The 19,390-nt window shown below is 39.4% G+C and overlaps 1 pseudogene; it reads right to left on the bottom strand.

Moving 5' to 3' along the window:
- Window positions 1–19,390, bottom strand: part of LOC129414931 (H-2 class II histocompatibility antigen, I-E beta chain-like) — a 131,728-nt pseudogene that overhangs the window by 277 nt on the left and 112,061 nt on the right.

Here is a 19,390-nt window from a genome sequence, read left to right as displayed (position 1 = left end):
TCTTACCCCAATCATAGATCATGGGCTGTTTGAAGCTGGCGTGCTCCACCATACATGAGATCTTCTCTCCAGATGGGAGTGGATCTGATAGTACCAGTTCCCATCAGCCAGCTCCTCGGTGGAGGTCACACAAGATGTCACAGGTTTGATCGTTTTGGGATAGAAGTCATATGCGCTGCACACCAACACAGCTGGATGTCTGCCACCAGCCTGCTTCACTGAACTGAGCATAACCCTTGGTTTCACTAAAAGGAATACTTCACCAATTTAGCATTCAGCTTTGTATCAGTAGAAACCTGGCAGTATTTCTGAATGACCGTGTTTCCCTACCTCATGTCCCCGTGAGAGGAGAGATATCTGTATTCTGGTTGTGCAAAAAAGACGGCAGAGTGTAGTTTTGAAAACGAATGGCAGAAGGGGATTTTGTTGCTCAGGATGACCTGTTGCTCGAATCTGATGGTCGTGGTTACCTGTACGAGCCGCAATACAACGAGGAGCAGAATGGATGATCGAGGAACAAGAGGCTGCCACCGCGGCTGCTGTAGCCGAGGTGGGGCCGGTCTGGTGGTTTTACGTGCTCTCGCTGTGCGCCTCGCTGTTGCTCGAATCTGATGGTCGTGGTACCTGTACTAGCCGCAATACAACGAGGAACAGTTACGGATGATTGAGGAACAAGAGGCTGCCACCGCAGCTGCTGTAGCGTGGTGCCGGTGTTGTGTGAAATTCTGTCCCCGTGAAAAACTGTCCCAATGGGCGGAGCATACATGCATATTCATGAGGTTGCTTCACGAGATGGGCACGGATTTTGTACTGCGAGCGATCGCATGGAATGGTCATTATATTTGTTTCAACTCTTGTTTGACGGGTTAGTTCTCTAAGGTAATGAAGCCGAATTGTCATACGTTCCATTTAGATGTACAAATGTGTTTCTTTTTTTTTACAATTTAGGCTAATGCGCGCTTTGGGCAAATAATTTTATCAAAACGCTTTGTCATGGCTACAAAACATCGTTTATGCTGTTTAACTTACGCGTGTGATAAGTGCACAGATCGAGCACATTTCTCTTGTTCCTCGTTTGTCTTTGTCCTGTCTTTTGAAGTTCTCCTAAACTGTAGTGTATTTTAATGCATCATAACTTTCACAATAATGATCTGCAGTAAAGCTAACTGAATGATCAAATAAACACTTTGAAATGTTCTCTGTTGTTGTGTTGCTTATTGTCAGTTTTTAAACGCTGTTTCACTTTAAAGGGCCTGTCACAAATAAGCCGTTGCAGTTATTGTAATGCATTCAGATTTGCAATAGCATCTTATCATGGTCAAAAACATAAAATCACGTATGAAGGACAGATTTTCATGACATAGTCGTGTACTCATGTTTCCCTGGTGAATTAAACATGTTAATGAAAGGAAAAGTTTTAGACACATATTTGAAAAGCTTATCTAAATGCAAGACCCATGTTGTTCTGAACAGCTGAAATATTTTTTTCAAAGTATATACCTGTGTGCTATGAAAATAGGATGAGACAGACCAAAAAGGTATACCAGCTATATAAGGACGTTTACAATTCGTAGGCCAAACAAAATAGCTTGTCAGTCCTTAAAACAAACACACACAAATGAACTTAAAAGTATTGTATTTATTGCTTAAATACATAACATATATACATTAAGCTTAACGTAATTTCAAAAGTTGCCATCCATTACAAACCAAAATGACTAACAAAAATACAATTAAACCAAATTCAAAATCGGCATCCGTGACAAACAAATACATTAGACAGACTGGGTTGGTTTACACATTCCCAGTGGAACCAACTACTGCAACAGTCACACTGAATCTGAAAAAGAAAAAAAAACACACATGACAACATGTTTTAATGCAAGGTAAAAATGTGTAGAGCATACTGCTTATTACAGTTTTTTACAATCACTTTGCTACTATTTTCAGAACATTGATGTCATTTTTCGCAGCTCTAGACACAAAACTCACAACCAAAGATCAAAATGCACATTTTTCAAAACTCTTAACTCTTTTCTCAATTGCTTGGATACAATACACATAAAACTTGGATCATTTGTTCATTCAACCAAAATCACATGTTCAATATGACACAACTTAACATCAAAGTACTACTGTTTCAAAAGGCTATTCACACATCACATTTCAAATAAGTGTCTATTCATTTTCTTACAATGATCTAACTATCAATCAATACAACTGCCCAAAATGATAAGTAACTGTTGCATTATTCGTAATAGTTGTATGGAAACAGACAAAGAATCTTCCATGTTTACTGAAAATCATGAAAGTTTCAAGATAATGAGGTTCATTGTAACCAATAAGCATGGAGCATGAACCAATTATCACTGTACTGTATAGATGCAGGCCCTTGTAATTGCTTGTCCAATTCTGCCAACTTGTTACTAATGATTGAGTGCAGATTGTGAAATATGTTGTGATTGTACTGTAGTGTTTTCATCAATACTTTACAAACTTTGTTCAATGATTCCAATGTGTCTGTCGTATTCTCTCTACTACTGCAGTACTTTTACAGATATGTATTTGCTCTACATGTACCATAATGAAATCTGTATCACCAATTTTGTTCTACAATACTTAATGATTGTACAAACAATTACTTAGTGAAACTATCAGTTGCTTGTGTGTGGGTGATCTATAGTTATGTTTCCATGGTATTTCACAGTAAATTTGTGTTTTGAAACAATGATTGTGCAAGTGCAAGATGTCTTTAAAGATGTGAATGCACAATGCAATGTTTTGAACACTAGACAGCCTGTGTTACAAGTGATTACCGTTTTGAGTTTTGTATCTAGAGTTGTGAAAAATGACATCAAGGTTCTGAAAATAGTAGCAAAGTGATTGTAAAAAACTGTAACACACCCAACAGTCCTCAATGTCATCTGTGAAACAATGTTGGTCTCCACATGACAAACATAATTCGGACAGATCATCTGTGGAATAGAAGGCATCAATTTGATGCACATAAGGTTAGAATATTAAGTGTGTGTGTGTGTGTGTGTGTGTGTGTGTGTGTGTGTGTGTGTGTGTGTGTGTGTGTGTAGGTAATATATACCACTTCCTTGTAGCAGACAGAGGCCTATCTGTTGGCGTAGCAAGGAAATGTTGTCTGCTGTGCTTGCAAACTGGAAACTGCCACCTGTGAGAATAGCTTCTGCAAACTAAAACATAAGGACAAGAAAACTTAAACACATTAATTCACATGTGAAATATTACATACTATGCATAACAGCAACTTACTTTACAGACAAATACACCACATGAATTGCCGTCCTGTTGGAAGCAGTGCGGTACAGTGGAACATTTCAACTTTCCAACCTTTCCCCTTGTGTCCGTAAATTTGCTTTGTTGGGTTCAAAAGTATTTATAATGTCAATACAAGTTAACAGTCAGACCAACAAATAAGAAATAATCACATGGTTGGCATATTTTAGCTGACCTTACAGCCTTTTCGCACTGAAGCAATTTAGTACGGTTTTCCCCCAATGAGTTAATGTATAAAATACGCCATTCCTTAGGATATATCACCTGTAAAATGATAATGAAAGAATGAATCAGGCACCAAATTCTTTCACTGATGTTTCTAAAATGTTATAAGTTCAGAATGGAAAGAAACAGACCAGAAGTGTCCAGTGGTGGTTCTCATTAATGGACCCAATCAGTACATCGTATTCATCTGGATTCAGCTGCAGTCCAGATACATAAAATACTGTTAATGTTCATTATACTACATCTCAGATGACATGAAAGATTTAATTGCAGAATTCAAAAACCCTCTTCATAGAACTGCCATTGCCCTTCCAGATGTTTGTGGCCTGAAAGGAATCAATGACATATCAGCAAAGTCAGATATGCATTGATTACCTAAACAAAAGAGAACAAAGTTCAGTTATTTACTGTCTTTTTAACAATGTAGAAACAGGTATGACTTGCATCACCTACTTCACTTTCAAGCCTTTCTCCAGGTCTGAGGCGATCGACATCCCACGTGAACACTTTGTATGGGCCAATTTTACTACACAATACACCACCTTTTCTTTTGGCCCATATTTCTTGCAATACTGTGTACAAGAGAAACATTAACCCTCTGGGGTCCGACCATTTTGGGACACTCTCAGAGGTTCTGACATGCTCTTACATTTGGTCTTTTTTCAGTTGCTTTAAAACATAATAATGGCAAGTGTCTCATACCACTGCGTTCAGCACAAACTGGGCTAAAATATTATATGAGCTACATGTATGTACATGTTTGTATTTTTGAGAGAAAAAATATTTATGCGTGGTTTTTAAAAAAACTAAATTTTTAAGTCACTGATATAAGTCCAAAAAACCCATACTAAACATGTTTTAACAAGACTTCCCTAAACAGAATCTAGTAGTCTAGAGTTTTTTCTTTTAAATGATGTGAAAATCACCCTGCTTACTTAGTCACATAAAACAATGTATTGATTTAGAAATGGTAAGACACTTTTTGTTTAGAGTGGCCGTATGCGAGAAGGATTGATTGACAGCTAGCAAACAAAGGCTTGCATAATGAGCTGCATAATGAGCTGCATAATGAGCCTTTATGCAGGAATCTGAGAGTGAACTACAGTAAAGAATGTGAGGACAAATGTATACATGTTTGTTTGAGGTTTATTAAGTTAACAATATAATCAAAATAGAAAATATAGCTGTAGACAGCGATACGGGGCCAAGCAACAATGGTCCTGCAACACGCAACGAAGCTGAAAGGACATGCAATTGAAGAATGCAATGTAGCAGATATTTATGGGAACTATCAGCACACAGGACTCAGAGATGAGAATGAACATAATGAAAAAATAAAAATTTTGAAGTATAATATTTATTTGCATGCTGAAAGAAGGACCGATTAGTCCAATGCTGACCTAGAAAACAATTGAACCATCAAAGCATCATACATGTTACACATGAGACTTAAACCAAAAGAGCACAAACGAAATAATACCTGTAAAAATAATAAAGTAAAATACAAATAATGAATTGAAGCTTTTGACTCTAAAGTAAGAGACTTCAATTGCTGCCCTAGCCAAGATTTGAACCCATGATCTCCAGGTTTCATGCCTGTCACTCATCTGGTTGAGTTACAGGGGAGACATACATACAGACATCTGCTTAAGCTAGATTGCTGTAGTGACAATGTGTATGTTCAAGTTTGGAGAGATTTTTCTCAAGAAGATAATATTTTTTTAAATCCCCTGTAGGTAGTCAAACCTGTATGAACATTTGACTCTACATGACACAAATTTGTCAACCATTTTAATTGCTGCCCTCTATGGAATTGAACCCGCAACCTCTGGATTTCATGCCCATCACGCATTTGGTTGAGCTACTGGGAAGACATAGATTACCACATCAAATATTCTCCGTAGAAGTTTAGTTGATTAAATGGTTTAAAAGTTATTCCTGTTGACAAATGTATTACTTTTGAACAAAGATAAATATCAAAATTCTGTTTGGTCATTTCTATGTGGCTCGGTCCAAAGATAATCTAAGCCAAATTGTGTAACAATTCAACAAACACTGCAAAAGTAGTAGCAAAAAAACTGAATACTGTACTTTTTAAAATGGCCGCTACTGCATTTTTGAACTGGTGATGATGCTTGGCCACCAAATTGCAAGCCGTGCAGAACATGGAAAACAGACTGGTTGAGAATAATAGGTGAGAATAAACTCAAAACAAATATTAATAGAAAAACATAACACATGCATCAGCCGGGATTTGAACCCTTAATCTCTGAGTTTTGATGCATGCGATTTAATAGACTGAGCTACACAGGCAGTGTAGCCAGCCAAGGTTTTCAGAGCTGCAAGCATTCAAATGGAGGAAGGAAGGTGCAGACATGACATTGCAGAGCAGAAATAACAAAATTACAATTTATATGAGAATCAGATAGTTTAAGTGAGAAGAGTTCAAGTTTAAGTCAAGAAAAACATGTATAGGAATGCACAACATGTTATAATACAGTCATAATAATTTAATATGACAAAGAGACAATGTCACAGGGACAGTCAACTTTGGACGGGTATTTCTCGGGAATGGCAGAGAATATCAAAAATGTGTTTGGTCATTTCTGTGCGGATTGCTCCAAAGTTTATGTGAGCAGAGCCTGGCATAAAATAGACTTAATTTGCAAAAGTAGTAGCGAAAAAACTACTTCACATATGCTATGAAATAAGATATGAACAGAATGTTGAAAACTGACAAATGAGACATCGTTGCAATCGACATAAACCAGTGAATAAAAATTCACAAAGAAAATGAATATCAGACAAAGTTTTCAGAAGTTATGGGCTGTTTTATATAGTTTATGAACCCTAGGTGGCGCTGTCTTCAGATTTCCCAGGTACCTTCAGGACATCATACCGATGCTTCCTACCGATTTTTGTGCCGATACATTATATAGAATAGTAGTTATCCCAATTTAAAACAACATTCAAAATAGTGGACTGGCGGTTCGGTCATTTCCGGCATAATATATATCGACAGCCAAGGAATCCATAGACACCAAGATCATAATTTTCTATCAAACTTTTCAATAGTTATGGGAAAAAATAGCCATTTTTCATATCTCATGACCCATAGGTGGCGCTGTCCTCAAATTTGGCATGGTACCCCAGTTCATGGTCCTTATGAAGGGTACCAAGTTTCATTTCAATTGATCAAAGAATGACCGAGATAATGACTCAGAACCAATTTTGGGTCGACATTGAAAAATTTACGCATTTATTACTTTTGAACAAAGATAAAAATCAAAATTCTGTTTGGTCATTTCTCTGCGGCTTGGTCCAAACATTATCTGTGCCAAAATGCGTAACAATGCAATGAACGCTGCAAAAGTAGTGACGAAAAAACAAAATACTGTACTTTTCAAAATGGCCGCTACTGTAATGGGTGGAGTCTTAATGTAAGGTGTTCATTGTATTCATTGTTCGTTGAGCGTGAGGAGAGTAATCAGATGTACTATGTAGAGTTCTTGTTGATCAAATTATTCTACAGTTACAACCATTTGAATATTGAATTTTTGAAGTGCTGGTGGCGCTATAGAGTTAATGCTAGAGACCCCATAGTTGGTCACATGACAATTTAGGACCACTACAAGTGTGCCAAATTTGTTTCATTTTCCTATGTACGGTTCATAGGGCTGCCATAGACTCCCATTGGGGAAGAAGAAATATAATAAATATAGCTGCAAGCAGCAATTGCGGGGTCAAGCACCTTCATCGCAATGAGGACCCAAAGCACAGCAAAAACCACACGACGCAGCAAATGCGCAAAGCGCAGACAGCGCGCAATACAGAGCCCGAACCCGAAGCAAAGCAAATGCAAAGCAGAACCACTGCAGTGCGGAGCAACAACAGAAAAGATGGCAAAAATATAACACGTGTGGAAAACCAGACAGGTCGAGAAGAACGTGTTAAAGGAAACGCAAAAGGAAATCTCAATAAGTGAAAGTAAGAGCTGGGTTTTGAACCCATGACCTCAGGTTCCCAAAGCACAGCACTTACTGCATGCACCACTGAGTAAACAATTAAACCACTGAGTTGGTGTGTCCAAGCTATAGTATAGAGATTTAGAGCTGTAAACATTGATATCCAGCAATTACCAAACGTGCAGAAATGACAACAGAGAGCACAAATAACTGAAATACAATGTATTGTATGAAAATCACAAAACTTAAGTGAGAAAAAAAGTGAAGACAAAAACCACCGCACATGGAATTCGAACCCATTAACTCAGGTTCCCAAAGCACAGCAGTTAACGCATGCGCCACTGAGTAAACGATTAAACCACTGAGTTGGTGTGTCCAACCTATAGAATAGAAATTTAGAGCTGTAAACATTAATATCCAGCAATTACCAAAAGTGTAGAAATGACAACAGAGAGCACAAATAACTGAAATACAATGTATAGTATGAAAATCACAAAACTTAAGTGAGAAAAAAGTTAATACAAAAAATCACTGCACATGGGATTCAAACCCATGACCTCAGAATCTCATGGCAAGTGGTTAACCAGAATGCCAACTCAGTTAACACAGCTCAAGGGGAAGCAAAAAACAGCTTAGGTGCTGCAAGGATTGACATATGCCAATCATCACAGATGCAGAACTGACAGTGCAGAGCAGAACTAACAGAAATACAATGTATATGAGAATCAAAAAGCTCAAGTGAGATTGAAGACAAGAAGATCATTCTGTATAGTAATGCTATACAATGTAATATACAGTCACATTAATTTACTATGACAAATAGACAATGTTACAGGCACGGTCAACTTTGGAGTGGTATTTCTAAGAAAGAGAACAGAATGTCAAAAATCTGTTCAGTCATTTCTGTGCGGATTGCTCCAAACATTATACGAGCAGTACTTGGCATAAAATAAACAAAATTTGTAAAAAGAGTAGCGAAAAAATCATCTACCATATGCTTTACAATAACACATGAACAGAATGTTGGAAAATGACAAACGAGGTATCGTTGCAATCGGCATAAACCAGTGAATACAATTTCACAAAGAAATTCATATCAGACAAAGTATTCAGAAGTTATAAGCAGTTCCATAAGAACTGTTATAGTTTATAACCCCTAGGTGGCGCTGTACTCTGAGTTCCCAGGTACCTTCAGGACATCATGTCGAAGCTCCTTACTAATTTTTGCGCGGATATGTCCAATAGTTAAAAAAATATAACAAATTATCTGAAATTTCAAAATGGCGGACAGGCGGTTCGTTCAAACCCGGCATAATACACATCGACAGATGCGGCATGAGGTAAGCAATCCATAGACATTAAGATCATAATTTTCTGACAAACAGTTCAGAAGTTATGGGCAAAAATAGCCTATTTTCATATCTCATGACCCATAGGTGGCGCTGTCACCAAATTTGGCATGAACCCCAAGTTCATGGTCCACATGAAGTGTAACAAATTTCATTTCAATTGATCAAAGAATGGCCGAGCTACAGCTTCAGAACCATTTTTGCGTCAACCTCGTTAAGTTTGCGCATTTATTACTTTTGAACAAAGATAAATATCAAAATTCTGTTCGGTCATTTCTGTGCGGCTCACTCCAAAGTTCACCTGTGCCAAATTTCATAACAATTGAACCAAATTTGAAGGAGGAGTAGCGAATAAACGGAATACTGTATATTTCAAAATAGCTACTACTGTAATGGGTGGAGTTTTACTGTAAGGTATTAAAAACAACAAGCATGAGGAGAGCAATCACGTGTACTAAGTAGAATTTTCATAGATCAAATGGTTCACCAATTATAACAGTTTGAACATTGAATATTTGGACTACTGGTGGCGCTATAGAGTTAATGCTAAAGACCCCATTTTTGGTCACATGACTATTTATGACCACCTCTACAACTGTGTCAAATTTCATCATTTTCCTACGTACGGTTCATAGGGCTGCCATAGACTCCCATTGGGGAAAAATAATAATAAATATAGCTGCAAGCAGCGATACGGGGCCAAGCACAATCAGCGCAATGAGCTCCCGAAGCACAGCAAGAAAGATACAACTTATCAATCACTCAGGGCGCATTGAGCACCCAAGGTGCATCAAGAACACAAGGCTCAGCAAAGAACCCAAAGCGTAGCAATGACAGAGCAGAACCACCGCAGTGCAGAGCAGCAACAGAAAACATGGCAAAAATAGAACATATGTGAAACAACAGACAGGCCAAGAAGAATAGGTGGGAAAGAACAAAACTTTAATAGAAGAAACTAACATCTGTCTCAGGCGGGATTCGAACCCATGAACTCAGGATCTCAATGCATACGACTTAACAGATGCGCCACTCAGTAGACACAGCTCAAGTGGCAGCAGAAAAGAGCTTACATGCCATACAAAGAATTCAGAAGTTATAAGCAGTTCTATAAGAACTGTTATAGTTTATAACCCATAGGTGGCGCTGTTCTCTGATTTCTTCAGGACGTCATGCCGAAGCTCCCTACCGATTTTTGCGCCGATATATCCGATACTTCAAAAGTTATAGCAATTTATCACAGATTTCAAAATGGCGGACAGGCGGTTCGGTCAATCCCGGCATAATACATATCGACAGATGCGGCATGAGCCAAGGAATCCGTAGACACCAAGATCATAATTTTCTGACAAACGATTCAGAAGTTATGCGCAAAAATAGCCTTTTTTCCTATCTCATGACCCATAGGTGGCGCTGTCACCAAATTTTGCATGGACCCCCATTTCATGGTCGACATGAAGCGTACCAAATTTCATCTCGATTGAACATTGAATTTTTGAGATGATGGTGGCGCTATAGAGTTACTGCTAGAGACCCCATTTTTGGCCAAATGACTATTTATGACCACCACTACAACTGTGCCAAATTTCATCATTTTCCTATATACGGTTCATAGGGCTGCCATAGACTCCCATTGGGGAAGATTAAGATTAAGAAGAATAATAATACTAACAGAAACAATAGGTGCCACAGCACCATAGGTGCTTGGCCCCTAATAATAATATAGCTGCAAGCAGCGATACGGGGCCAAGCACCATCAGCGCAATGAGCTCCCAAAGCACAGCAAGAAAGATACAACTTATCAATCACTCAGGGCGCATTGAGCACCCAAGGTGCATCAAGAACACAAGGCTCAGCAAAGAACCCAAAGCGTAGCAATGACAGAGCAGAAACACCGCAGTGCAGAGCAGCAACAGAAAACATGGCAAAAATAGAACATATGTGAACTACAGACAGGTCAAAAAGAATAGGTGAGAAAGAACAAAACTATAATAGAAGAAATTAACACCTGGCTCAGGTGGGATTCTAACCCATGAACTCAGGATCTCTATGCAAACGACTTAACAGATGCGCCACTCAGTAGACACAGCTCAAGGGGCAGCAGAAAAGAGCTTACATGCCATACAAAGAATTCAGAAGTTATAAGCAGTTCTATAAGAACTGTTATAGTTTATACCCCTAGGTGGCGCTGTTCTCTGATTTCCTCAGGACGTCATGCCGAAGCTCCCTACCGATTTTTGCGCAGACATATCCGATACTTCAAAAGTTATAGCAATTTATCACAGATTTCAAAATGGCGGACAGGCGGTTCGGTCAATCCCAGCATAATACATATCGGCAGATGCGGCATGAGCCAAGGAATCCGTAGACACCAAGATCATAATTTTCTGACAAACGATTCAGAAGTTATGCGCAAAAATAGCCTTTTTTCCTATCTCATGACCCATAGGTGGCGCTGTCACCAAATTTGGCATGGACCCCCATTTCATGGTCGACATGAAGCGTACCAAATTTCATCTCGATTGATCAAAGAATGACCGAGATACAGCCTCAGAACCAATTTTGCGTCAATCTCGTTAAGTTCGCGCATTAATTACTTTTGAATAAAGAAAAATATCAAAATTCTGTTCAGTCATTTCTATGCGGCTCACTCCAAAGATCACATGTGCAAAATCTCAAAAGAATTGAACCAAAATTGAAGGAGGAGTAGTGAAAAAAACGAAATACTGTACATTTCAAAATGGCCGATACTGTAATGGGTGGAGTCTTACTGTAAGGTATTAAAAACAATAATCATGAGGAGAGCAATCAAGTGTACTACGTAGAATTTTCATAGAGCAAATGGATCACGAGTTATAACCATTTGAACATTGAATTTTTGAGATGATGGTGGCGCTATAGAGTTACTGCTAGAGACCCCATTTTTGACCAAATGACTATTTATGACCACCACTACAACTGTGCCAAATTTCATCATTTTCCTATATACGGTTCATAGGGCTGCCATAGACTCCCATTGGGGAAGCGGAAAAATAATAATAATAAATATAGCTGCAAGCAGCGATACGGGGCCAAGCACCATCAGCGCAATGAGCACCCAAAGCACAGCAAGAAACATACAACGTATCAATCACCCAGGGCGCATTGAGCACCCAAGGTGCATCAAGAACACAAGGCGCCACAAAGAACCCAAAGCGTAGCAATGACAGAGCAGAACCACCGCAGTGCAGAGCAGCAACAGAAAACATGGCAAAAATAGAACATATGTGAACTACAGACAGGTCAAGAAGAATAGGTGGGAAAGAACAAAACTCTAATAGAAGGAATTAACACCTGCCTCAGGTGGGATTCGAACCCATGAACTCAGGATCTCTATGCATGGGACTTAACAGATGCGCCACTCAGTAGACACAGCTCAAGGAGCAGCAGAAAAGAGCTTACATGCCATACAAAGAATTCAGAAGTTATAAGCAGTTCTATAAGAACTGTTATAGTTTATACCCCTAGGTGGCGCTGTTCTCTGATTTCCTCAGGACGTCATGCCGAAGCTCCCTACCGATTTTTGCGCCGATATATCCGATACTTCAAAAGTTATAGCAATTTATCACAGATTTCAAAATGGCGGACAGGCGGTTCGGTCAATCCCAGCATAATACATATCGGCAGATGCGGCATGAGCCAAGGAATCCGTAGACACCAAGATCATAATTTTCTGACAAACGATTCAGAAGTTATGCGCAAAAATAGCCTTTTTTCCTATCTCATGACCCATAGGTGGCGCTGTCACCAAATTTGGCATGGACCCCCATTTCATGGTCGACATGAAGCGTACGAAATTTCATCTCGATTGATCAAAGAATGACCGAGATACAGCCTCAGAACCAATTTTGCGTCAATCTCGTTAAGTTCACGCATTAATTACTTTTGAATAAAGAAAAATATCAAAATTCTGTTCAGTCATTTCTATGCGGCTCACTCCAAAGATCACCTGTGCCAAATCTCATAAGAATTGAACCAAATTTGAAGGAGGAGTAGCGAAAAAACGAAATACTGTACATTTCAAAATGGCCGATACTGTAATGGGAGGAGTCTTACTGTAAAGTATCAAATTCAATAAGCGGGATGAGAGCAATCATGTGTACTAAGTAGAATTCTCATAGATCAAACAGATCTGCAGTTATAACCATTTGAATATTGAATTTTTGAGATGATGGTGGCGGTATAGAGTTACTGCTAGAGACCCCATTTTTGGCCAAATGACTATTTATGACCACCACTACAACTGTGCCAAATTTCATCATTTTCCTATATACGGTTCATAGGGCTGCCATAGACTCCCATTGGGGAAGATTAAGATTAAGAAGAATAATAATACTAACAGAAACAATAGGTGCCACAGCACCATAGGTGCTTGGCCCCTAAAAATATAGCTGCAAGCAGCGATACGGGGCCAAGCACCATCAGCGCAATGAGCACCCGAAGCACAGCAAGAAACATACAACGTATCAATCACCCAGGGCGCATTGAGCACCCAAGGTGCATCAAGAACACAAGGCGCCGCAAAGAACCCAAAGCATAGCAATGACAGAGCAGAACCACCGCAGTGCAGAGCAGCAACAGAAAACATGGCAAAAATAGAACATATGTGAACTACAGACAGGTCAAGAAGAATAGGTGGGAAAGAATAAAACTTTAGTAGAAGAAAGTAATACCTGCCTCAGGTTGGATTCGAACCCATGAACTCAGGATCTCTTTGCAAACGACTTAACAGATGCACCACTCAGTAGACACAGCTCAATGGGCAGCAGAAAAGAGCTTACATGCCATACAAAGAATTCAGAAGTTATAAGCAGTTCTATAAGAACTGTTATAGTTTATACCCCTAGGTGGCGCTGTTCTCTGATTTCCTCAGGACGTCATGCCGAAGCTCCCTACCGATTTTTGCGCCGATATATCCGATACTTCAAAAGTTATAGCAATTTATCACAGATTTCAAAATGGCGGACAGGCGGTTCGGTCAATCCCGGCATAATACATATCGACAGATGCGGCATGGGCCAAGGAATCCGTAGACACCAAGATCATAATTTTCTGACAAACGATTCAGAAGTTATGCACAAAAATAGCCTTTTTTACTATCTCATGACCCATAGGTGGCGCTGTCACCAAATTTGGCATGGACCCCCAGTTCATGGTCGACATGAAGCGTACCAAATTTCATCTCGATTGATCAAAGAATGACCGAGATACAGCTTCAGAACCAATTTTGCGTCAATCTCGTTAAGTTCACGCATTAATTACTTTTGAATAAAGAAAAATATCAAAATTCTGTTCAGTCATTTCTATGCGGCTCACTCCAAAGATCACATGTGCCAAATCTCATAAGAATTGAACCAAATTTGAAGGAGGAGTAGCGAAAAAAAGAAATACTGTACATTTCAAAATGGCCGATACTGTAATGGGAGGAGTCTTACTGTAAAGTATCAAATGCAATAAGCGGGATGAGAGCAATCACATGTACTAAGTAGAATTCTCATAGATCTAATGGATCACGAGTTATAACCATTTGAACATTGAATATTTGAGATGATGGTGGCGCTATAGAGTTACTGCTAGAGACCCCATTTTTGGCCAAATGACTATTTATGACCACCACTACAACTGTGCCAAATTTCATCATTTTCCTACATACGGTTCATAGGGCTGCCATAGACTCCCATTGGGTAAGCGGAAAAATAATAATAATAAATATAGCTGCAAGCAGCGATACGGGGCCAAGCACCATCAGCGCGATGAGCACCCGAAGCACAGCAAGAAACATACAACGTATCAATCACCCAGGGCGCATTGAGCACCCAAGGTGCATCAAGAACACAAGGCGCCGCAAAGAACCCAAAGAGTAGCTATGACAGATCATAACCACCGCAGTGCAGAGCATAAACAGAAAACATGGCAAAAATAGAACATATGTGAACTACAGACAGGTCGAGACAAATAGGTGGGAAAGAACAAAACTTTAATAGAAGAAATTAACATCTGCCTCAGGCGGGATTCGAACCCATGAACTCAGGATCTCAATGCATACGCCTTAACAGATGCGCCACTCAGTAGACACAGCTCAAGGGACAGCAGACAGAGCTGACAGAGATGCAAGCATTGACATATGCCAATCACCAAAGATGCAAAAATGATACCACAGATCAGAAATGACAGAAATACAATGTATATGAGAATCAAAAAGCTCAAATGAGATTGAAAACAAGAAGAACATTCTGTACAGTAATGCTATAAAATGTAATATACAGTAATTCACTAGGCCGAATAGACAACGTCACAGGCACGGTCAATTTTGGAGCGGTATATCTAAGAAAGAGAACCAAATATAAAAAATCTGTTCGGTCATTTCTGTGCGGATTGCTCCAAACATTATACGAGCAGAACCTGGCATAAAATAAACAAAATTTCTAAAAGGAGTAGCGAAAAAATCATCTACCATATGCCTTACAATAACACATGAACAGAATGTTGGAAAATGACAAACGAGGTATCATTGCGATCGGCATACACCAGTGAATCCAATTTCACAAAGAAAATGTATATCAGACAAAGTATTCAGAAGTTATAAGCAGTTCGATAAGAACTGTTATAGTTTACAACCCCTAGGTGGCGCTGTACTCTGATTTCCCAGGTACCCTCAGGACATCATGCCGAAGCTCCCTACCGATTTTTGCGCCGATATATCCGATACTTCAAAAGTTATAGCAATTTATCACAGATTTCAAAATGGCGGACAGGCGGTTGGGTCAATCCCGGCATAATACATATCGACAGATGCGGCATGAGCCAAGGAATCCGTAGACACCAAGATCATAATTTTCTGACAAACGATTCAGAAGTTATGCACAAAAAGAGCCTTTTTTCCTATCTCATGACCCATAGGTGGCGCTGTTACCAAATTTGGCATGGACCCCCATTTCATGGTCGACATGAAGCGTGCCAAATTTCATCTCGATTGATCAAAGAATGACGAGATACAGCTTCAGAACCAATTTTGCGTCAATCTCGTTAAGTTCAAGCATTAATTACTTTTGAATAAAGAAAAATATCAAAATTCTGTTCAGTCATTTCTATGCGGCTCACTCCAAAGATCACATGTGCCAAATCTCATAAGAATTGAACCAAATTTGAAGAAGGAGTAGCGAAAAAACGAAATACTGTACATTTCAAAATGGCCGATACTGTAATGGGAGGAGTCTTACTGTAAAGTATCAAATTCAATAAGCGGGATGAGAGCAATCACGTGTACTAAGTAGAATTCTCATAGATCTAATGGTTCACCAGTTATAACCATTTGAATATTGAATTTTTGAGATGATGGTGGCGCTATAGAGTTACTGCTAGAGACCCCATTTTTGGCCAAATGACTATTTATGACCACCACTACAACTGTGCCAAATTTCATCATTTTCCTACATACGGTTCATAGGGCTGCCATAGACTCCCATTGGGGAAGCGGAAAAATAATAATAAATATAGCTGCAAGCAGCGATACGGGGCCAAGCACCTTCAGCGCAATGAGCACCCAAAGCACAGCAAAAACCACACGACGCAGCAAATGTGCAAACCGCAGAAAGCGCGCAATACAGAGGCCGAACCCGAAGCAAAGCAAATGCAGAGCAGAACCACTGCAGTGCGGAGCAACAACAGTAAAGATGGCAAAAATATAACACGTGTGGAAAACCAGACAGGTCGAGAAGAACGTGTTAAAGTGAACACAAAAGGAAATCTCAATAAGTGAAAGTAAGAGCTGGGATTCGAACCCATGACCTCAGGTTCCCAAAGCACAGCAGTTACCGCATGCGCCACTGAGTAAACGATTAAACCACTGAGTTTGTGTGTCCAAGCTATAGAATAGAGATTTAGAGCTGTGAACATTGATATCCAGCAATTACCAAAAGTGCAGAAATGACAACAGAGAGCACAAATAACTGAAATACAATGTATAGTATGAGATTCACAAAACTTAAGTGAGAAAAAAGTTAAGACAAAATATCACTGCACATGGGATTCGAACCCATGACCTCAGAATCTCATGGCATGTGGTTAACCAGATGCACAACTCAGTTAACACAGCTCAAAGGGCAGCAAAAAAACAGCTTAGGTGCTGCAAGGATTGACATGTGCCAATCAACTCAGATGCAGAACTGACAGTGCAGAGCAGAACTAACAGAAATACAATGTATATGAGAATCAAAAAGCTCAAGTGAGATTGAAGACAAGAAGATCATTCTGTATAGTAATGCTATACAATGTAATATACAGTCACATTAATTTACTATGACAAATAGACAATGTCACAGGCACGGTCAACTTTGGAGTGGTATTTCTAAGAAAGAGAACAGAATATCAAAAAGCTGTTCGGTCATTTCTGTGTGGATTGCTCCAAACATTATACGAGCAGTACCTGGCATAAAATAAACAAAATTTGTAAAGGGAGTAGCGAAAAAATCATCTACCATATGCTTTACAATAACACATGAACAGAATGTTGGAAAATGACAAACGAGGTATCGTTGCAATCGGCATGAATACAATTTCACAAAGAAATTAATATCAGACAAAGTATTCAGAAGTTATAAGCAGTTCCATAAGAACTGTTATAGTTTATAACCCCTAGGTGGCGCTGTACTCTGACTTCCCAGGTACCTTCAGGACATCATGTCGAAGCTCCTTACTAATTTTTGCGCGGATATGTCCAATAGTTCAAAAAATATAACAAATTATGTGAAATTTCAAAATGGCGGACAGGCGGTTCGGTCCAACCCGGCATAATACACATCGGCAGATGCGGCATGAGGTAAGCAATCCATAGACATCAAGATCATAATTTTCTGACAAACAGTTCAGAAGTTATGGGCAAAAATAGCCTATTTTCATATCTCATGACCCATTGGTGGCGCTGTCACCAAATTTGGCATGAACCCCAAGTCCATGGTCCACATGAAGTGTACCAAATTTCATTTCAATTGATCAAAGAATGACCGAGCTACAGCTTCAGAACCATTATTGCATCAACCTCGTTAAGTTTGCGCATTTATTACTTTTGAACAAAGTTAAATATCAAAATTCTGTTCGGTCATTTCTGTGCGGCTCACTCCAAAGTTCACCTGTGCCAAATTTCATAACAATTGAACCAAATTTGAAGGAGGAGTAGCGAATAAACGGAATACTGTACATTTCAAAATGGCCGCTACTGTAATGGGTGGAGTTTTACTGTAAGGTATTAAAAACAACAAGCATGAGGAGAGCAATCACATGTACTAAGTAGAATTTTCATAGATCAAGCGGATCAGCAGTTATAACCATTTGAACATTGAATTTTTGCACTGCTGGTGGCGCTATAGAGTTAGGACTAGAGACCCCATTTTTGGTCACATGACTTTTTAAGACCACCACTACAACTGTGCCAAATTTCATCATTTTCCTACGTACGGTTCATAGGGCTGCCATAGACTCCCATTGGGGAAGAAGAAGAATAATAATACTGACAGTTCCAATAGGTGCCTCAGCACCTTCGGTGCTTGGCCCCTAATAAATATAGCTGCAAGCAGCGATTCGGGGCCAAGCACCATCAGCGCAATGAGCACCCAAAGCACAGCAAGAAACATACAACGTATCAATCACCCAGGGCGCATTGAGCACCCAAGGTACATCAAGAACACAAGGCGCCGCAAAGAACCCAAAGCGTAGCAATGACAGAGCAGAACCACCGCAGTGCAGAGCAGCAACAGAAAACATGGCAAAAATAGAACATATGTGAACTACAGACAGGTCAAGAAGAATAGGTGGGAAAGAACAAAACTTTAATAGAAGAAATTAATACCTGCCTCAGGTTGGAATCAAACCCATGAACTCAGGATCTCTTTGCAAATGACTTAACAGATGCTCCACTCAGTATACACAGCTCAAGGGGCAGCAGAAAAGAGCTTACATGCCATACAAAGAATTCAGAAGTTATAAGTAGTTCTATAAGAACTGTTATTGTTTATAACCCCTAGGTGTCGCGGTTCACTGATTTCCTCAGGACGTCATTCCGAAGCTCCCTACCGATTTTTGCGCCGATATATCCGATACTTCAAAAGTTATAGCAATTTATCACAGATTTCAAAATGGCGGACAGGCGGTTCGGTCAATCCCGGCATAATACATATCGCCAGATGCGGCATGAGCCAAGGAATCCGTAGACACCAAGATCATAATTTTCTGACAAACGATTCAGAAGTTATGCACAAAAATAGCCTTTTTTCCTATCTCATGACCGATAGGTGGCGCTGTCACCAAATTTGGCATGGACCCCCATTTCATGGTCGACATGAAGTGTACCAATTTTCATCTCGATTGATCAAAGAATGACAGAGATACAGCTTCAGAACCAATTTTGCGTCAATCTCGTTAAGTTTACGCATTAATTACTTTTGAATAAAGAAAAATATCAAAATTCTGTTCAGTCATTTCTATGCGGCTCACTCCAAAGATCACATGTGCCAA

This window comes from Misgurnus anguillicaudatus, chromosome 5, assembly GCF_027580225.2.
Source record: "Misgurnus anguillicaudatus chromosome 5, ASM2758022v2, whole genome shotgun sequence".
Lineage (NCBI taxonomy): Eukaryota > Metazoa > Chordata > Actinopteri > Cypriniformes > Cobitidae > Misgurnus > Misgurnus anguillicaudatus.
Note: the sequence above shows the minus strand (reverse complement) of the source record. Positions and strands in the feature narration are given on the sequence as shown.